The sequence below is a fragment of the Parasteatoda tepidariorum genome, chromosome 4 (assembly GCF_043381705.1).
Source record: "Parasteatoda tepidariorum isolate YZ-2023 chromosome 4, CAS_Ptep_4.0, whole genome shotgun sequence".
In the NCBI taxonomy this organism is placed as follows: Eukaryota; Metazoa; Arthropoda; class Arachnida; order Araneae; family Theridiidae; genus Parasteatoda; species Parasteatoda tepidariorum.
This window is the reverse complement of record NC_092207.1, coordinates 81,641,071-81,664,458: the sequence shown is the minus strand read 5'-3', so window position 1 is coordinate 81,664,458 and position 23,388 is coordinate 81,641,071.

Below are 23,388 nucleotides of genomic sequence, written 5' to 3'. Positions count from 1 at the left end.
TATTCGACTTTTGCAGCAGCCATACGTCACACCCGCTTATAGGGTTGACTCATTCCTACATCCATTCATTCATCGACAAACCGTAATTTTTACTTGAACCAGAGATCCATTAATCACGAATTCAGCACCGCTAAGTGTATAATTCGGTTTGGAAACATGGAGGACTTTGTGACCCTATAGATTTAACTTGCACCAGTCATCATTTACTGCACAGGGAGTCTTCGACCGGCTGGATGCGGACTCCCGTTCGTATAGTGCCCTGACAACCGGACTTTTCCGGCTGCAGAGGATTAAGCAGTATGTGGTTTTCAAGAGCCCTTAGACAAGTAATTTTAGCATACTTCGCCAGAAAATTAAAAAGCTAAGAGTGAGATGAAGCAAACATATTAAATTATTGTTAGGGATTTATGGATTTCGCCTATTGAAAGATTGGGGTACAGAATAAAAACTATACATAATTTTGATTGACAATGTATAAACTTTAAAGATTATTTACCTAAATTCACTAAAATACCACTTAGAATAACTTTCCGCTCATCTCTTAAATTCTACATAAATTGTACGTAAACAATAAAGTTAGTTGAACAATAAAGGAAGCATTCTATCTTTCTAAACGTAGATGCAAATGAAGAGAAAAAGCATATTTCGCAATACACTTTCCATCTCAATAGTACATCTTAACCCACACTTTAACTAATCAAAAACTCTGTTTCCTGAACATAAAACGAAACTACTTTCAAGAATTCGAATACTATTCAAAATGTTCTCGAACAATCGGTCCTTAAAGGCCCCGCATTTAATAAAAGTGGAGGTCGATAGTTTAGGCAATCTAGTAAATGGAATGTTTCATCTGCAGAAGATATGAGATCCTCTTTACCCCTGAATATGGTCCCGAGAGGATATGATCCCTTTTGTTGAGGGCATTTAAGGGCAGAGGATCTTCTCTCCCTGATTGACGTTAATGAAAGCAAACTTTCCCCCACTTTCCGTCCTTGATTGTTCTTTACCCGGATTCGTTTTACTGGAGTACACCATTACGAAGTGACTTCGAATCCATGGAATCTTCGATGACGATGAAAAGAACTCCCGATTCTTCTTCATTCTTTTCCAACATGTTAAAAGTGTCTCTGGTGTTCTTTTTTAAAATGTTGTAAAAGTTGAGATAGAGTTTTGTGAAAATGTGTTATAAAATAAAAGCATTCCTCTCTTTATATAGTGTTTGCTTATTTGATAAGTGTAGAGAAAATTTTAAAATTAAAAATTATTCTCAAGCCAGGTTATATTCTTTTAAAAAAACCTGCATCTCAGTGCATTGTATTGGTTAACATTTGTTACAGTTTAATTACTTAAAAAAATAATATTTTAGCATTATATTTTCTTTTTGTATGATTTACAAAGCGATTTTTAATGCACAAATAAATAATTGTATTAACACTCGTTGACCTGAGTTTTTAATTATGATGAAAAATCATGAGAAGGAAATTAAAAGGAAATCGATTAAACTATCTTTTTGGACATCTTTATGTTATACAAATACTTTATTTGAGTGCAGTGTAGTGCAATTTGTTTCATGACAAAAAAAATTTAAGTAATAGATGGCGAAATTATCCTATAATATGCAAAATATGCTATAAATAAAAATGTTTCCTTTTTATGCGATAATTAGGAATAATTAAGAAAGTTAAGTTGATTTAACTGATTTTTTTTTTAAAAATATGATCGTATTTAATAGTTTACCTTCAACTAAGCTACGTATTTTTAATAGGTATATCACACGATGGAAATTATCCCAACGGAATCGGTAAGTCAATCGCAAGCGCAATCATATCTTCAACCTCCATAAAAAATTGTTCGAAAATGTTCAAAATATCAGCAACCTTATAACTATTAAATACGACAATTTGTTTTTATTCTCATTTGATTAAGCGTAATGATAATCATGATTAACTATATCTTTCTCGCCTAGATAGCGATGATGTAAATAGGTATTAAAAAATTATACTTTTTATACTATCTGTTACTTAAGTTTACCCCTTCTTACCTTTTTTGAAATGGATTATGAAATGTCCCTGTATCTTTAAATCATTTCCATATCGGAGATAGTCATTTTTAAACTATGCAGCTTCAAGTGAATTGTTTAGAATTTTTAATTGCAGCTGAACAGAGATTATAAAATGCACAAAATTAAACGGATTTCAGTAGATATTCTCTCTTGTGTGATAATCGCATAAAAAGAGTCATTTTCCGCCAATATTTACAACAATCAGGACACTGGCGGGTATTGTATTTGCTTATTTGATAATTATAGAGAAAATTTCAAATCTTGAAATCATATTAAAAAAAATTGCCTCGTATATAATACCAATTATGTTTGTGTTCTAGTTACGGATAACAATTTACCTTTTTTATTTCAAGTTTTAATAAGATTCCTATAATATCATAAATAAAAATTAAATAATGATTTAACTTAGTTCTTTTCTTATCGTTTATACTTGAATTTTATTAATTTTTTTACAAAATTTATCCTACTTTTGATCTGAGAAAATTTAAGTTAAATTTTATAAAGAGAAAATGCTTGAAAATAAGTCCAAATGATAAAAATTATGAATGTTTGATTAATTAATTATTGATGTGAATTGGAAAATACGTGTTATGCCTGCAAATAATTGGATAAATAAATGTGTTTTTGTGAATTTCAGTAAATAATAAAACTAACCGAAATTTTAGATATAATTAATAATTTTGATTTTAAATATTCATTGAATATTGGATTTTACTTTCTAAATTGTAGGGACATAAGACTTTACATTTGGATTTACTTAAACTTATTAATGGCTGTAATTATTTTTAATTTGTAATTAGCTTAAAGGTGAATTTCAGTTTAGTTTGGATTACACTTTAATAGTTAAACATTTTTCGTTATTATAAAAAAACTCTACTTGATTCTTTGTTTCTTGTTATTTGAACATCTGGGAATTGATTTTATTTCTGTTGTACTTAAGGCTTTTTTTTCAGCAGTTAGGGCGAAGGCAGTTGACTTTAAAAGTTCAATTTTTCAGTTTCTTGGTTAATTTTTCAGTCACCAAAATTCCAGTTTCTGGCTACTTTAATGTCACACAAAATGTACACTGCACGTGTTTTAATTTATTTTTGATACTACTCATTAGTATCTATCAAGAGAAACATATATCTTTGTCGTTCACTGTTGGGACAAGTAGATTTTAACTATCAGAATTTAAAAAAAGGCTTTTTGAATGTACTAAAAGTATTTATGTCTTAATATTTAGTGAAAAAGTAGTAGGTCACAAAATCATGGTCAGTACCGTGGTCCACTCAAAAAGTAGAATTGTACGTAAATATGTGTGCTTTATCTTTCTTTCTTTTTTTAAAATTACAGAATTTCTGCAGTTTTAGGTATCTACAAACACATTGCATAAAATTTAATTTTCAACAACAATTGAGTTCTTATTTTGAGAAAAGAACTTTTTTTATATTATATGAAACTTTTAATCCTTTTGCCTGATATTAGTCGCATTATTTGTGTAAAGCAGCTTGTGAAATACAAAGACCAATTTCAAAAATTTCACTTTCTACATCTAGTTTTTTTACGTAAAGTTTTGAAAGAGAAATAAAAATCGCTTCCAATTGCAAGAAGAAAAATAACTTCATTCAAATTTAATTTAAAATCCACCTATGTTTCTTTCACTATTTTTCATCGTCTTATGAAATAATAAAAAAAATTCTTTTTTTTATCAATTTCACGCTAAATGTTACTTGATTAGATAATGCAATTATTAAATTGTGATATTTAATACTCAAAAAAAATTACCATCATTGCCCTAATTAGCATAAGCTTAGAAATAAGCAAAACTTTGACAAAAATAATTTTCTAGTCTTGCGGTCTAAGTTAAATTACTTTTTATTCTTATGATACAAGCACTTTTTAATTATGCATAAAAAATAGTAATTCGTAATTGATTAAAGACAAAGATCTAGAATTCATATATTTGCCATTTATATTTAAATGGGATTTTTTTCCCACTCAGATTAATTTATTTAATTAAATAAATATTTATTGAATGCGCAATAACGATTACAATATTACTGTTGCATTGAAAAATATAATTTTTTCAATCTTTGCGTATTTTATCTCATCTGATTAAATTAAATTCCTTACATTTTTTGTTATGATTTATTATCCAAGCTTCAGAATGCTTTTTTTTAATGAAATCTTAAGTAAAATTAACATCTTCTTGTTTTCTATTATTGTTGAAACTATTCTATGCAGACACATTCTGCATCGAGTCATTTAAACAAAAGAGTTTTGTTTTTGCTTAACTTTTTTATATCTTAATTTCGTATTTGTAAAGATGGAATCTTGCTTATCCAACTTCCGACAGCTTTTATGATAGACTGGAGTCCTCAAATCTCTCTAGAAGTTGTGTATTCAAGGACAAATTGTGTTTCAGTTGTTTTCAGGTTGCATGTTTAATCTTGATATTATTGCGATAGGAAAACAATCATTCCCAATCACTAGATTATTCTTTCTCAATAATTAGAGTACACGCAATCAAAATTAGATTTTTTCTAGGTGACAATACAATTTTAAATAATTTATGAACCACCAGGAGCAGAATTTACTTTCAGAAGTGATATTATCTTCAAAGAGATCATGGGCCATAGATAGAGATTATAGACAGATAGAGATAGGCCAAATAGATAGAGGTCATATCTCGGTAACTTTTCGAATAGTTAGAGTCATCACATTTTAATTGCCGTCCAATGCTTCATAAAAATGTGATTTTCGCTCATTTTTTGATCGCTTAGAGCAATATTTATTGCGATAATATTTATTGAAAAAAAAAGCATGTATTGCGATACCAGAAGGAAACTATCGCTATTCGAATTCTTATCCTTTTTCAATTATCTATGAAACTCAAATTTAATTGGAGCTTTATAGTGGACAGCAATCTAAGTTATTTTCATTTAATGACACCTGTAAATAAAATTTATTAATCAAAACCATCCCAATCAAAATTCTGACAATTTCCTAAATGATGTCTTAAACCGTCAAAATTTGGAATCCGGTGTAATTTGGAATTATTTGCTGGATGACTATTAAGGTTCCAGATGTTTTCTGATGGCTATAAGTAGAATTTATCTTGATGTTATCGTCAAAAAGTTTTAAATTTAGTTTCAATCAAAATTCCGATTACTTTTCGAATTGTGCTTAAATTTAAGCCGGAGCTCTGTGCATGATGGCAATGCAAATTACATCTGTTTCCTAAACGTTGCCTGCAAAAATTTATCCTATTTTTATTACCGATCGAAATATCAACATTAACAAACAGACGCAAAAATAGACATGAAATAAACAATAAAATAGAACTGAATTTTTTTTTTCAATTTCTGTTTCATTTTGAAGTTTCAGTTGACACAAAAACACGTCATCACAGTTCACAATTCACTTCATTAAACAAAATGATGAAAAAGTCTCAAACATTATTCAGGAAAAGGGGTGAGAAAACGGGCATCAGTTTCCGGAAAAGATGCAGATGAAACCGAAACCCGTGAGTTTGTTTGAGGGGGTAGAACGTGTGGATAAGGTCGACTGCGATTACGTCTATAAAGGGTAAAACGTGAAGGGGTTTTGTAATTGCGCCACTGTCCATGTCATTACTCATCGGGGGGTGGATTCCGAGGGATTTGGAGAGGAGTTAGAGATGGTGATTCGAGAGGAGCAAGAGCATTCCATTGGGATTTTTTTAATCCTCTGTCGTGTCATGTTCGAAGAGGGTGGTAATTACCTTTTTCTGGGATGTAAAACGAGAAAGAGTAATCTCTAGGGGTGATATTTTTTTTCCAGGGGTGGAAGGTTCAGAATGTGTTGTGAGAATCTCATTCGGTACCTGATCAGGTGACAGTTTTTCTAGAACAAACCTAGATTTACTTTTATCTAAGAAAGGTTTCGTGTTTCCCAAACAGCTTTTTTTTATTTAACGTTTTATTCTCATATAAATAGGAATAAGACATTAAATAAAAACATTTAAGATTTTGGAGCCCGGGCCAATTAGAATTACCACAATTACCCGAGCTTTCAATAACACGAATTTCTCACTGAAGATGTCTAATTATTAACTTGTTCAGGACCGAAGTAAATTGTGATTGTCTCGTTAAAGAACTGACATTATGGACATTGGCCGGTACGGAATTACGGACGGAGTGTGTCCAGCAACATTTTCTTTTTATTTTTTATGACAGCAGGCAATGAACTTTCATTCTTCGCCTTAGAAGATGCCGGAAGTGTTGCTCATTTATCATTACCCAATGGGCAACTGCGAACCAAAGTCACGGAGGCGAGCAAAATTACCCACGCCACACTGCCACAAATACCCGTTCATAGGGTGGGCCACATTCACACATCCCACAACAGAGGACAGCACACAGAGAAACATCCATGCCCTGAGTGGGATTCGAACCCACAACCATCGGCTCCGCAGTCAAGCACGCTAACAACTCGGCCACCTGGTCGGCTTCAAGCAACGTAGTCTGCTACAAAAACTGTCCTTTACATAATTCCTAAGTAGTTAGCAATATTTATTCTAAAAAGATTACAAACTACTAGAAATAAAAAAAAGAAACGTAAACCCTTTTATTCTTTAATATTTTTAAATAAAGGCTCATTATTCTTTAATGCTAAAAAAATCTAAAGCTTAAGTATATTGCTTCGGTCTGAATGCTGAAAAATGCTGCTAATGAGTTGTTTGACTAAACCATTTCCACCATACATTTTTTGCCATTTATTCTAGAGAGGGTTAAAGCATTGTGAAAAATGTATATCAAACTTTCAGGAAAATTAATAAAATCAGTTACTCAGGCTAGATAGCACTTGATAATAAATGGCAAAACTTATAAATAGTCCGATTCACCCATTAATTTTCAGTCATTCTTCAGCCTAGGCAGACATAGTTTTCCGATTCATCCGATATTCGTTACCTTTACTCAACCCAGAGAAGTGGTACATAAATTCGTTCGATTCACCCAATATTTTTGATCTACTCTCTAACCTTATTAGGACCAGTATAAATTTTTACGATTCATCTGATATATTTTAACCATTACTAAGCCTAGAGGGGTCTTATGTAGGTTTGTTCAATTCAAAATATTGACCCGATATACAATTTTCCTTTTTTAATTTCATGCTTTTTGCCAACCTGGTTAAATATAACTCGTCAATCTTCAACAGCAATTTAAATTCTGTTCTTTGAAAATAATCGTCTGCTACTACGTCTTTGAAAATAATCGTTTGCTACTATGTCAATATTCAACATCCAATTAACTCGATATTTTATAGCTTCTTTTTAGTACTCAAAGATATATGCATAAATTCATTCGATTCGTTTTATATTATTTAGCAATTATTCGACTTAGATGCCCCATAGAAAATCCGATTCAACCTATTATTTTTTGCACTACGCAGTCTATGTAGGACTTAAATAAATTTGTTAACATAAATTTTACTACAGTATATTGAATTTTACTCTACTCCGTTATTAGTTGAATCTAATAGCTTATCTTTAGAGCTGTGATAGCTCAGAGGATAGAGCACTCATCTCCTAATGAGGTGACCCGGGTTCGAATCCCATCGGGTCGCACCGACCACAGAGCTAACGTAAAAATATCCCCTGTGATCGACGAATCATGCGTTAGAATCCCTTTGCTTTCGAGCTAATTGTGGAACGTTTACGTGGTTTTCCTCTTCGTGTAACGCAAATGCCGGTTAGTTCCATCAAAAAGTCCTCGATGAAGGCTGGTTTGTCCCAATGCTTGATCCGGAAGCTCCCTTGTCTTCTGGATTGGGTTCAAAATTACAAGGCTAAGAAGTTAAACATATGTAGTCGTTAACTCAGATTTGGGTCATGTATTCAACGATGGTTATAAAATAAAATATTACTCATCCTAAATGAATGCCTTTACTATATTTAAATGTGTCGAATCAACCCGATATTTTATTACTCCTTCTTAGAACAAAATGATATTGCATAAATTTATTCTATTCATCCTATATTATGTATCCATTATTCAACTTAGATAGAAGCCACATGTAAAATCTGATTTAGGTTATAACTTTCTGCCCTACCCGGTCTATATGGGATTTATATAAATTTTTTAAAATAAATTGTACGATAGTATATTGAATTTGTCTCTAGTCCGTTAATAGTTAAATCTTATTTCTTATCACTTTAGCACTAGCATGAATAAGTTCATCAGAAGAAGTTTAATACGGCTGATTTATTTAAAGACGTAAAAGTCATTTACTTTCGCTATTCAGTTAAACAAATCATTTTAGCGTTTTAATGTGTTCTTCTTTATTGCAAGAACAATGTTCGATTTCCTGTTTCATTTACACGTAACTGATTAACGATCCGTAACTAACATCTGGACCCGCAATTCATTCTGTGTCAAATATGCAAGACACGGGTACTCATATAGATTTGTTTCTGGACATAAGCAATGCACAATTCCAGAACAAAAGGGCCTCGCTCCACTTGTTCTGTGCAAATGGCGAAACCCTCTTTTGCAAAAGTTCTGACATCGGGTGGGCTACGGGAGAACATTTCGTTGCATGCAGAAAGTAACACACACTTTCGTAAAAGTTGTAAATTATGAATGAAGTGTACTTCGCCATCTGCGTCCGAGATCCCTCCTTTCCGGAATACAAATCAAATTGAGATCGATCTGGGAAAAATATTTTCCTGTTATCTGAATTTCTGGAATGTTATTCTTCGCTTGTTATTGGAAACTTTGATTTTTCTCCGAGAGGCGTGATTGATTCATTAAAATGTTTCCAGGCAATAAATTAGAAGTTTCCCATAAGCAATCGTTACTATAATTCGTTTCTTTCATACCTAATATAACTTTTAAAACACAATAAGGCAATGTTACTTTAAAAAAAAAACTTTCAAAAAGGTTATAGGATGCATATTATTTAAATTAATTGCTTCATATCAAATAATGGAATAGCCATCTATCTTAAAATGAAACTTATGACTGTAACTCATTGAATCATATGAACATTTTCTTGTCATCCGAATTTCTAGAATGCTACTCATTGAGAGCAGGTATTAGACCGTAAAAATATTTCTAGAAAATAGCTTTTATTAATAATTTGGGAAGAATTTTTTTTCTTTAATAAATATTTCTAATTTATTTATAATAATTTAGTACAAATTTCTAACTTTTTTTCGGCGATATGAACTTTACTTTGCCTGAAAATTTTATCCGTGATTAAATATGTTTTTTTTAACTATCTTATCTTCCATTTCTTGATATTGCATTACCATGTTAAAAATTATAGGGCAAAAAATTATTCTGGAAGTTAGCTTGTACGTTCAAGGGATAAAATGCTAAATTCTATAAAATAATTTTTAAGGTAGGCACGTAAGTTTTAAATAAATTATAATTATGTCAATAATTCGCCTGTTATCCTTCTGTTGTGGATTCTGAATTTGCAGGAGATAAACAGGGTTGTTGTAGAAAATTATCAGAGCCCATTATTTCTCCAAAGTTTGGATTTTTTGTTTTTAAATTTTGAAATTTAATTCAACATTATAGTGTTTTTTTTAAGTTACAGTAGCTTTTTAAAAATGTTTTTAGAAAATTTGTATAAAACTGAACTTTTTTGAAATTTTTTTTTGTTTAACAATGAAACAAAATTGTTTGATTTTACGAAATTCTTAAATAAACTAGCATATGTGTTAAGAATAGAACTCAAAATATATTGAAATAGTTATTATTTATAAAGCTAAATTTGAAATCCCACCCATAAACATTAGAAATTTAAACTAATATTTAAAAAAATTTTGATATAAAATTATTTGTGTTATACTTGACATTACGGGAAATATTATTTTCCTTTTTACATGACAGAAAATATTCTTTTACTTTTCTCTATTAAGGCAGTCCACGTTCTTCATTCTTGCAAGATTCTTTCCTTCATTGATAATTTTTTATTCCATTTTTTTTTGTCATTGATTTTTTTAAATTAAAAATATCGTTGCACAATTCTTTAATTAGACCAAAAATTTTCCAAATATAGCCTGAATTTACCCCAGACCTCGTCCGCACGATCGGACATTTTTGCACACCCAAAAATAAGTAGATCATAACTCTGAAATTTTGGTCATTTTAAACAGAATATTCTATCTTTGGAAGAAGGGCAGCCATTTTTTAAAGAGATATATTATACTAAAATATGAGATTATTCTGTAAAATATTGTAGATTTCAGCCATTAATTAGTCTTACAAAATTTGATGGATTAAAGTATAGAATGCTTAGTTTGATATCGCATTCAGTTCACGACTACGATGCTTTCAGTGTTGTGAATCTAGAAGGGAATATTAATTTTGCCATTTCCATTTCCGGCTGCTTATTTCTGCTGTTCCTGGTATCTCATTTATCACAGACACGGCATCAAGTAATTTGAAATCATGATTGAACCAAACTACACAGTCAACACCGGAAAAGATATATTAAAACAGCAGTTGTGGACACAATTCCACCTCTACTAGATTGATGTTTTCTATTCATATTAGTATTTGCTTTGGACCTCTTAAATAGTACGTGTTAGAAATCGAAATATGTATATTTTTATGACTTTGCCATGTGTTGAGTTACCTGGAATGTTATACTACAAATAAGAAATTTGTGATAAAATGTGGTCTTAGAGAAATGATAGCATTTTGCTAAATCTCAAGAACACTCTTAGAAATGTTGAAGCGTAATGAACTCTAAATTCTCTAAGACCTTACTAAAGCTGCTGGCCTGACCCCTATTTTATGCAATTTAATCCTATTTAAATATGATTACACAATATTATCTGTTGTAATTTTAATGGGCAGATAATTTAGCTTGCAATTAATTTGCACTGCAGTCTGGCTCAAATTTCAAGTTTTTTTTCTTTTTTTAAGTAAGGGCAGTTATGTTGCGTACACCAGTAGGTGACGGGTACGTCCCAACGTGTGCTTGTGTCGTGTCCCAGCATTCCTTGGGAAAAACTGTGATCAGTTGAAGCTGTGTAGGTAAACTGAATGGTCAGTTCTGTGTCTTTAAAATGTTCATATTTAACAAATCAACAGTCACGCAAGAGATACGGTAGGTGATGCATTTTTAGTATGCAAAAAAATCCTGTCTGCTGCATACATTCATTAGTAGATTTGTGAAGCTACAATTTGTGAAGTAGCAAAATTCCCTGCCATGCTGACAGAGAGTTTTGCTACTCTATGACAATAACTCTCCCCCGCAGCTCAGACCCCAGTTTATTGGACTCTTGTTCATTGGGAAGAGTTGGACCATCCCACCCTACAGTCCTGACCTTTCTCCGAGTGATTGTCATCTTTTCCGATATTTCGAAAATCATTTTGACGGCAATCACTACAATGATGACGAATACGTAAAAACGGCCGTGACCACTGGGTCAACGGAGCAGACGGCAAGTTTGCATGAAGTGGGTTTTCTAAATCCAGTTGTAAGGTATGAAAAGTGTTTAAGCAAACTTGTCAACTATGCTGAAAAAAAAGACAAACGTATGTAGAATATGAAAATAAATTTGCTTCTTGAATTTTTTTTCCCGTTTGATTTTCATTTTCGAACGGCCTTTACTTAAAAAGCAACCCTCGTATTTCGCTTTAGTAATTTCATAGAATAGATACATACATAATAAATGCATATGCATCCAATCACACGATGAACATGAATTGTCACTATTAACAAGCTATGATGTACGACTATGACTGATGAAGAGCTATATTTAAACGAATTCGATACTTGAAACTCCAGACATTCATAGGGAACACCAAAAAGGTATCTTAATTGTTGTTTCAAAAATTCATAAAACTGAATAAAATCTTCCATTCCCTCCTACCCAATTAAATTTTAACGTTTTCATCATTTACTCTAAAGAATTTTCAGGTATGAAATCAATAGTTAATTAAGAAGTTATTTTCCTCCTCTGAATAGATTTCCATTTCTCTGACAATTTTATCAAAACAAATTTCGACAAAAGGAATTTTCTGCTTTCTCTCGAGAATAATGATTCTTTTTTGATAACTGTTAATTGAATCTCGGAGAAATTGCGAATGTTCTTTTGATGATGAGCTCTTGTCATTTCGTTGGCTGCTTTTACGAGATTAGATTTCAAAGAAGCCGCTCATATCACGAACTAAAATTTCCACGCACTTTACAAATTGTTTATTATATGGTAGTGGCTGGTGGGACTTCGTTTCATGTCGATGCGGAAAAAAGAAGTTAACTTTTAAAATGGATTTCATTCTTAAAGATATGAGAACTTCTTTAGAAAGTTAATTTAGATTGAAGGAGGCCGATGAAAGAAATATTTATTTGATTAAAGTTCGATTTTGAAAATATTTTGACTAACAAGCAATTTTGATCCAATTAGTAATATCACTTATTGCTTTCAATACTTCTACCCTCTTTTTTAATTTTTCTATAAAAGCCTATAAGATACGGTATTTCAAATTATTCATGTAGCTGTTGCTTCGCTGCAGTTTATAATAATCTAATTAAAATATCTTCTTAGCACGCTGTCCACAAACGAAATTTTTTGGGCAAATTTTCTCAATATATCACATTTTGCAAAATACCCATGATGTCAGGTGAACCATTTGAATCAATGCACCACAGTTATGAATGTTTCAAGTCTAAATCAGTCTTTCAGTCGTGTGCAAGTGCAACTCAATGCAATTTTTCCCAAATGCCTTTCGAATTGTATGGGTCACGACTGGTACGACATAAATAAGATGACCAGACATTCTCAAATCTTGGAATAGTCCTTAAATTTCATTGATTGTCTGAAAAAATTTAAAAACTTTTGAGGACAAATGTTTTCAAATTGTAACATGTGTCTTGTGCATATTTAAAAAAAACAACAAGATAGTTTGATTTACAGAAAAAATACAAACGAAAAGCAAAGAAAAAAAAACACTGCATTTTCGACTTACTCTTAAGCACTGTCGACCTTGAACATCATAATTTTTTTACGATGATTTTAGGAATTGAATAGTCTAAGCGTCGAGTGAAAAAATCCAAAAATTATGAAATTATGAGTACGTTTTCAAAAATTATGAGTACATTAATATATAACTATTAATTAATAGTGGTATTAACAGACAGTTTACTCCATCAAGAAAGGGTATAAATGAAACATTCTTACTACCAGATTTCGTGATTTTTAAAAATTAGAAGTTCTGCAAATTATTTCCATTTTTTTTTGTTTTGTATTTCTGAACTGTTTTAAAGGAATATATCCATATAAAAAGATACAAAAATTTTCCATTCATACGCGGTAATAATTTTATTTTAGAGTGTTTAAAAGGAAATGATTTTAAGCTCATGCTATTGAAGAAGTAGCTAACATATTACATAACTGCCCATTATCCATTACTTGAAATTTGACTGCCGTTCTTCAAACATTAAGTCTCATTTAAAAGACAAAAGAATCCTGAAATCTACGATTATCCTTACGAACTATCCTAAATAAATGGCTGGATCAGCGTTTCTAACGGGATAAAATATAAGCGAAAATCCAAACCGGGATAGTTTCTTCAACACTCTTAGTCCCGTCTATACATTCTCTTGAAGTGTTCACATCCGCCGAGCGCCCAGGTTATTCGTCAAACGGCGACTTAGTAAGCAGATATTCGTTGGTCTTAAAACTTGAGCTTAGAATAAAATAGTAGCAGCAGTATAAAAATCTATCTGGAGGTTGGGGCTGAAGAAAAAGCCCTCCTCTTTCTAGCATCGATCACCAAGAGATCGGTTGATTTCGGTCTTTGATCGATGGCCTGTCGTCGAGTTGGAAAAGGAAGGGAAAGTAGACTTAAACTCGGATGCTGTCATCTTTCTTTCTTCTTTTTTTCCTACTTCTCAATTTTCCCAACCTTTTGGATTGGTAATTGGCAAAGGAACTCAAACCCCCGACAACGGGAGAGATATAGTCAGGGGGTTGTGATATGGGTAACTTTGGAAATGGCACAGAAACGGGAACGTCTAACGGATCTTGGCTTTGTGAGAGATGGAATGAGATTGCTGTCGAAAGATATGAGCTTCAAATTTGTTGATGGCAGTTATTATCTTGTATCGCACATTTGTTCAACGGTTGACATTTCAAAAATTTTTACAACTTATAATCTTTTTAGTCACAGAAACATTTTTATTAGCATAAATTTCCACTAATTATTTTTTTCTCTGGAATATATTAATTCTCTGGAATCCTATTTGATACAATGGGATAAAATGCAAATTAAGATTTTTTATAACCTTTTTTTATTTTTTTACAGCCCGACCCATTTTTTGGGTTTACGACTACTAGCGTTCGACTCCACCGCCTTGTAATTTTAAACCCAATCCACAAGACATGGAAACTCCTGGATCAAGCAATGGTACTTTTGATGGAACTAACCAACCTTCGATGAGTACTTTTTGATGGAACTAACCAACATTTGCGTGTTACATGGATATAAAGACCACGAGAACCTCCTACGGTTAGCCTGAGAGCAAAGGGACTCTAACCAATGATCCGTCTACCACTGAGGGTACTTTACGTCAGCACTGTGGTAGATGCGAAACGCAGGCCCATTTCGAATCAACCAGCCGAAGCTGGGATCGAACCTAGGACACCTCATTGGGAGGCGAGAGCTCAATTCTTTGAACCACCACGGCTCGCATATTGAGATTTCCATAAAATCTGTCACATCTCAATTTTCTCACCCTTTTGAATTAATAAGGGATTCGTAATAAGGGATTGTAATAAGGGATTCGAACTTCACATTTCGGGGTATTTCTTCATTTTAAGCATCTCAGAACACTCTATTTCGCATAGGCATATATAGTAAACTTTTGGGTCACTCTGTGTACCCCCTAATTGACCTATAATTATTTCCTGTGGTAGGGTACACTATTACCCTGTNCCTCATTGGGAGGCGAGAGCTCAATTCTTTGAACCACCACGGCTCGCATATTGAGATTTCCATAAAATCTGTCACATCTCAATTTTCTCACCCTTTTGAATTGGTAATAAGGGATTCAAACTTCACATTTCGGGGGAAATAAGGCCATGGTTTGTGATATGGATATTTCTGGAAATGGCACATAAACGGGAATGCTTATCGGATCTTGACTTTGTATAAAATGGATGGAAATTGCTGTCCGTTGATGAACGAAAAAGATGAACGTTTTAAATATTTGGGTGGAATTTATAATCCTGTATCATAAATTTGTTTTGTGATTGAAATCTAAAAATACTTCTACAGAAAGTCAAAAGGCTTTTTCACCACAAAGATATCTTATTTGGTAACAAATGTTTACTAATTTTTCTTGTACAGCTTAGGTTCTAAAAGAAAGCTTTTAAAAAAAACTTTTACATTAAACTTTTAGCAATTTTAAAATTTTTCAATTTAGTAATTCGGAGTTCATAATTTTTCTTTATGTTTAATATTCTTACTATTATTGACAAAATCCTCTTCAGGAAGTAAGTAAATTATGGGAGTCACGGAAAATGAAACAGCGTGTTATTTTTTCTTTACTTTCTCTTTAAAGAAAAATATTGCTAAGTTGACAACCAATGGAAAATCGATAAATCAATTTTTTAGCGGAAAATTTACTTCCACTGACTTATATATAGTTATTATTAATTATATATATTTAGATTAAACATCTGCAAAAGGAATCCTGTCAATGGTCTTTTCATTTTAAAAGTGTATTCTCTACGTCAGTATGTCCCGTACAACCCGGTAAACCTGATTAATCCGGTTATTATTAATAATATATGGCAATCATTAAAACTTTATGCCGTTCTTATGAAGCAAAACAAAATAAAATATAAACCTACATGTTGCTATAAGAAATTATTTTCATCTAAAACTAATCATAATCATACAAATTAAAAAAGAACAAATCGTATTTCATACCTAAACAGTTTGTTACTCGGCAATGTATACAATATGAAAAACGTTTAATCTTTTTCTACTTTGCCTGTTGATTTTAGGCATTGTATACAATGCCGGATTCTCCACTTTGCCTGTAACTTAAATTAATAAATGACATTTTTTACTCGTAAATGTTCGGAATTTTAAAAGCAAAAAAATCGTAATGAATAGAAATTAACGACTTATATTTAATACAAATTAGCAGACCATAATTATTGTGTTTGAAATTTCACGTTTCTCAATCCACAATTAAAGTAAAGGCCATCTCACAAAATGATGAAACACATCCAGAATCTAATCTGTTTTTATGATCTGTCACAGTTCACGAATGCTCTCATAAAATCAGAAAACTATTAACTACACACAACCATAACGTTAAACGAGTAATAAACTCCGTTCCCAAACTCATTGGCGATACACACCGTCATTTCAGAACTGATATTCCAAATAATACCATATCGCTCGTTGATTTCGTCCCCATTTTAGGCCACCTATCGTAAAATTCAACGGCTTCTTACACACCATCAGCTCTCTGGTCTTTTAGTTATTGACTCGTCAGCCATTTCAGATATCCATTCTCTACTTAGTGGGCACCGCTTATGATGGTCAATATGGAAACGACTAAAGATTCTTTGGATTAAACTCCTTTGGGAGGGAAATAAGCGTCGTTATGATACGGTGCATCGAAGTCTAAGGCAAATGTGGCGATGCACAAGTTTCTGTCTTGGCATTCGAATATCTAAGCCAGAATGTTTGACTTTAAGCATTATTTCAAAAGTTTCAGAGTTTCTGTTTAAGACTTAGTATTGATCGCTTGGCTGAGCTTAGAATTTACATTAAGCAGATATCTTTGACTGCTTTGAGAAACTGTAAACTGTTTTATTTCATTTCTCAAAAGTTTAAATGTCTGAAGACTAAATCAAAGTGCATGCAAATATGTAGTTATATTGTCTGCAATTTAAAGCTATGCTTTAGAATTGATAACGTCTCACCTTAAGAAGATATTGCACCTGCAATACATTACCTACAGTCCATAGAATAAGACCTTGCTTTAAGAATACTATTATCTCAGTTATTGTTTACATTGGAACCATACAATACCTACATGAAATAAGACCCTGGTGTGAAATTAATATTTTTTCAATTTGAGATGATACTGCACTTGCAATATGTTATTCACTGTCCATATAATAAGACCGTGTCCTAAGATTACTATGCTCTCAGTTAAGTTATTGTTTATATTGGATCTGTAATATATTACCTACATAGTATAAGATAATGCTTTCAAATTGATAGCCTCTTAAATTAAGAAGATATTGCACCTGCAATAGCTTACCTACTGTCCATAGAATAAGACCATGCCTTCAGATTACTATGCTCTCAGTTAAATTGTTATTTATATTGAACCTGTAATACATTACAACTACATAAAATAAGAGCATGCTTGAAATTGATAACTTCTCGGTTTATGAAGATATTTCACTTGCAATAACTTTACTGTCCATAGAAAAAGATGTTGCACGTGCAATGTAATACTCCCTCTTCGTAAAATAAGTCCATACTTTAAGATTACTGTGTTCTCAGTTAAGTTATTGTTTTATTCTTTTGGACGTGTACTACCTACCTAATACTTACCTACCTGTAATAATAACCGCATAAATTAAGACAATGCTTTAAAATTGATAACTTTCCTGTTTAAGAAGGTATGGTACCTGCAGTATATTTCCTACTGTACTATAAGACCATGTTTCAAAAGTGATATCACCATCAGTTAAGTCTTTGTTTATATTGTACCTGTAATTTATTGCCTACATAAAAAAACTTGCTTTAAAATTTATTAGTTGTTTAGTTAAAGAGGATATTTTGAAGAAGCAATATATGTATTTCGCCTATTATTCTTTAAACAATGATTTAAGATTTCTAAACTTTTAATTTAAGAGGATATTGTTCCAACAATATATTATTTACTAATCATAAGAAAAAGCAATCTTGTTTGGGAGGATATTCCACGGGCAATATGTTACCTATAGCCTAAAGTTTGACAATGTTTTAAAATAGTTAAGTTTTCAGTTAAATAAGTTTCAGGTTATCGAAACTACAATATAGTTAAACATCGAGAAAGATTGCCTAAAATGTACAACTTTCAAATCGTACCACCTTTGATTTCTAAAGAAGCATTGTATTGAGAACGCTACTACGGAAAAGGAGCTTGGGAAGCTTTTTTTCACATGGATGCGGCAGTGTACGTGCGTTAAGTGTTTAATTAAGTGAATTTGCTTTACAAGTTTTCAATGTAATTTTTTAACATTCTAAGTAAGGGGCATAGCTGACCTAAAATATTGTACAGTACTTTAAGAAAAACGAACCATTTTGATTTAATGGTCAGATCTTCATGTTTTAAGACTCAAGCTTAATGGTTCTGAATGGCAATAATCTCAAATATGCTAATTAATTGGTGAAGACGATATCTTAAATTACAAAATCAGATCCGAAAACGTACTTTTTCGGAAAATATAAACTTGCCTTTTTTCGACTGTGTCGAATTTCTGACCCCCTAAACTATAAAAGGTAGCCGAAATCCAGGAATTATGGTTTCCATGCTTTGGTGAGGTGAGTGGTCCAGAGATTGGATCTCTTAATGTTAATTTTACTTTTTGCGTATTTCGTCATAACTTTTTTAGTGAATTTAAGAAATTTTGCATACAATTATAAAATGTATCATATATTATATTCCATGTAAAAGATAAATTTTAATAAGTATTTATTATTTTAATAAAAACAATCAAAAAATTTTGCATCGTAAGGTATACAATTTTTTACATCATTTCTAAGTATGTAATTTTACGTGGCAAAATACAAAATTTGAGCGAAATCGGATGAATAGTTCCTGAGAAATCGAATTTTAAATATACTACTTTTTTAAAATTCTATTTCCATAGAATTATATTTCTCAAGTACTATTCAACCGATTTAGCTGAAAATTTGTGTTTTGCCATGTAAAATTGCGTAATTTAAAATGACGTAAGAAATTGTAAACCTTTGAATTCATTTTTTTTTTCGTCTATCAGTAAATAAAATAATAAAAAATAATAAATATTTATTAAAATTTATTTTCTGCATGGATTTATTTTTGTATAAACAACTTTTATAATTGTGATCAAAAGACTTTTCAATTCGCTTGAAAAGTTTTCGAGAAAAAGTAAAATTTGCATTAAGGGATCCACTCGCCTTTGGGCAACTCGCCTGATGAATCCCTAATTGTGGTTGCTCCCTTTATTTAGGGGGGGGGGGAGAAATCCGAACCCGGTAAAAAAAAAGTTGCGTTTATTCATAGAAAGTACGTTTTTGAGTCTGATTTCGTAACTTAAAATATTTCACGCACTAAATAATTAGCATATTTGAGGTNAAAAGTAAAATTTGCATTAAGGGATCCACTCGCCTGATGGATTCCTAATTGTGATTGCTCCCTTTATTTAGGGGGGGGGGGAGAAATCCGAACCCGGTAAAAAAAAAGTTGCGTTTATTCATAGAAAGTACGTTTTTGAGTCTGATTTCGTAACTTAAAATATTTCACGCACTAAATAATTAGCATATTTGAGGTCACCCCTTTGAGCCATTATGATAAGAGTCCTAGAACATGAAGATCCGATCATTAGATCAAAAGTTATTCAAGTGAGTCCGTGTTTTTTTTGGCGCACTGTATAGATAATTAAATGCATTATATTATTGTTGAGCAACTTATTCTGCTATGATCTACTTGTTTCTTTGCTAAGTAACTGTTCTTTCATACTTGAAATAACACTTTGTATAAAACGTTGTCCAGTTGTCTAAATCCTACATTAAGCGCTGTCCTAAATCGTACCGATACGATTTAAAAGCCACGCATGAACTTGAACTGGTCAATATTTAAGCCATTTGAACTGTGCTTCATCCAAACTGTCAAAAAGTGGTTGAGAGCAATTTCTGGGCTAACTTTCGTCTAATATCGCATTTCTCATGTCGTAAGTGAGACTTATAATAAGACTGTAGCAATTGAGAGCTATGTTCAAAGGGATTTAATTGTTCTGGGGGGTGGGTCAATTTTTTATTAAACTGACTTTTTGATAGCAAAAAGAAAATCTCAATCTATACTTGAATCAATCGGAAAGAAAAGAAACTATTTCAGTATTCTTACGATGAAACTTATTTTCTTTATTTCCAGGAAGTAAAGAGTGGTGAAATCCATTAGAAGAACCTTCTCTGGTTAGTCATGTAATGATCCCCGTAGTAATATTATTGATTAGTAAAGTGATTTTATAGACCCATCTTCCCCAGTACCTTCTATGATGACTGCTTCAATTTTCCCATTCCTAAAACCTAAGAAAGAGAAAGTTTTAGAGATTCCAAATGTAGTATTATTCAGCTACACTTAAAAAAGTCACGCTTGAATTTTGTAGCACTTAATTTTGTAGCATCACGTTTCATTCGCATTTTATAAGTTTACTAGCTGAATACCTTTTATTTGTGCGGGGTGAATAAAAAGCAAAGTAATCAAGAAATAATTTACGAAACAGTTCGAGCAAAAGACTAAGAAGCATATACCAATACAATTAATAAGGCTAAAATAATTCCAATTGTTTATTTATTTATTATTATTTGTTGCCCTTTCCAGTGACTTTACGTTATTAAATTGAAAAAATTTGTAGTTCATTCCTTCAGAATCAAGATTAACTGTATTCAATATAATTTGACACGATGCTATTGCTTGCTCCCAATTCCTTATTAGCTATGGTTGGGTGACAAGAAATTTAGTTTAGAGGGAGGAAATGTAATGAAGGGGCGGGAAGATATTTAAAAAAAAAAACATTTTAATAAACAGCATGAAACAACGACAAATATTTTAAAGCAAATCATTCGACATTTATCTGTATTCTGTTGACACATTTTGTTGAGGGGCGGGATAGCCTGGACGGTAGGGTGCTGGGCTCATGTCCGAGAGTTCGTGGGCTCGAACCCCGCCTGCCGAAGACTCCTCGTGTAATAAAGTGACTGATGCACGCTAAATCAGTCGAGTCACGAAAATCCTCTATGTTCCCATAACAAATCAGTACCTCTGGGGGTACTCGATTGGAGATCGATCGTTCAAAATTACAATCTGTGGATGAATAAATGAATGGATGTATGAATGGGTCCGCCCTATAAACAATTGTGAGACGTATGGTGTGGCCGAAGTCGAATTCTTGGCTACAGATGGCGCCACTGAAAAACAAGAAACGCGCACTCTGTCTTAAATTTGCTCGGTTTCACCAAGCTGGCAAGTGGCATTAGAACCAACCAACCAACATTTTGCTGAGTGAATGTTACATTTTTCTGCCCTGAGATAAAATTATACTTATGCGACCTTTACATCATGATATTGAAAATGCACCACTATCAAATAATTTTCAAAGGTACTTATCTCTTTCGATGGATCGTACAACGCATATTTTTCACAGTATTTGTATTAAAAACTGTTCATTATTGTTACAGTTTTAATAATTACTAAATGTACCAACAAATATATACCTATGTTAATATATTTGATACAATTGCATACCCAACTCTGTTACATACTAAAAAAGTTCTTTTAATTCTAATCCGTTAAAATATTAATACACTACCATAATTTTTTACAATGTATGTTTTGATAACGTTATTGCTTGTACCTTGCTGAAATAATAATTCACGATCCCTAATGTGTATAACTTAGACTTCATTTTGGACAAGGTTTCGAAAAACATATATTCTGACTAAGTATAGGTCCGACTTTTTTGAAGTTGTACTTCTTATGCGACTTCCAACAAGGTTGCGTTAAACGTTTAACGCTACATTTTTATTGGCCGGGAAATCACGTGGTAGGATCCAGTTTTCCCTCATTCATTTCCATATTGTTTTGGTTCTCACTAGCATAAAAATAATAAAAGTCATAAAAGTATTGTTTTTCTGTAAATATTTTTTTAGTTTGTTTTGATACACATATAATTTAATAGGGTAGTATTTTTTATTTTCAAATTTAGTGGATAAAAATTGTAAAAAATGAGTGAAAACAATCCCACGGACAATGCGACGGATTTAAGGTTATGTCAAGGTACGTCTCTTGTGAATATCAATTGATTGTTAGGTTTTCTCTTTTGAAATTACATTATGACGCATTCACATACATTATTAATACAAATACATTTTCCATGGCGAGATGATGAGGCAACCACAAGCACTTCCACTGGTTCAAGAGGTCCACGAGGGAAAAATGCTCAATATTACCGTTATTACAGAGCACGGAAGCGAGCGAAGCAGAAAAAAGAGTCGTTGAATAGAACTAGTGATCCTTCTACGACTTCTGATTCTTCTACAATTAAAGTCGCAGGTTGCAAAGTTTAACTTTTTCCACGCGGAGGGACTCCACGAACTACTTTTTTTCTTTACTTCTTCTTGAAATATTCTTAACTAATCATTTCATTGATTGGGTATTTAAGAAAAAAATTGTGAACTAAAGTCTTAATGTATTTCGTTGCTTAACTACATATTTGTTAGCTTTCTACATTAATTTTAAAATTCAGAAATGCAACTTTCTAGTTTTTTTTTAAATGAATAAAGTTTGTTTACGGAAATTTAGAACGCATTGCTCTTGAATTTTTCTAAAAATAATTTTTCCTGCTTTCAAAATGTATCCCGAATATAACAAACCACAGATGTATCCGTTGAAACTTCCCATGTTTTCCTGGAAAACACTATTCAACGCGTAATGTTGATAAATTTAGTATGAAACTACAAGGATTATGTCTGTAACATTGTGTTATCTTATAACCTAATTAAAATATACACTGAGCTATTATTCCTCGGGGGTAAAATGTTTATGGTTATGTACAAGTACATATTTTTCAACTCATGTATATTCAAGGGGATAGTTTCCCTTCATTTACCTGGACATGAATCTCTGCTACGACCGAGATAAAATATACCCCGCAACGCAATTTAAAAAAATTCTTAAGTATAGGAAATTAGCGTAATTTACTACAACTCCCTGCCACACATTAAAGCCACTGACTTGCACACACATTAGCCATTTGCTGCATTGTAAGCAATATGGGGGTGGAACACTAAAGGTGTGGGGAAGAAGAAAGATGCTTGCTTTAAGTTTTAATGCCCGTAAGGGGGGAGTTTCAAAGATTCTAACTGAAGAGGAAAGAGGGGTAAAGTCTTGCGAATACTGAAAAATGTTGCAGTTTGGCGATAGGGGGCTCTGCTTGACACTTCTCTGGAATAAATTGTGTTCGCTGGGAGGTAGGATTAATGAATCGCGACGGAATCTAAATTGTTATAAATGGCCGGGGGCGCCATATGGGGAAGAAAGGGGGTTTGGAATCT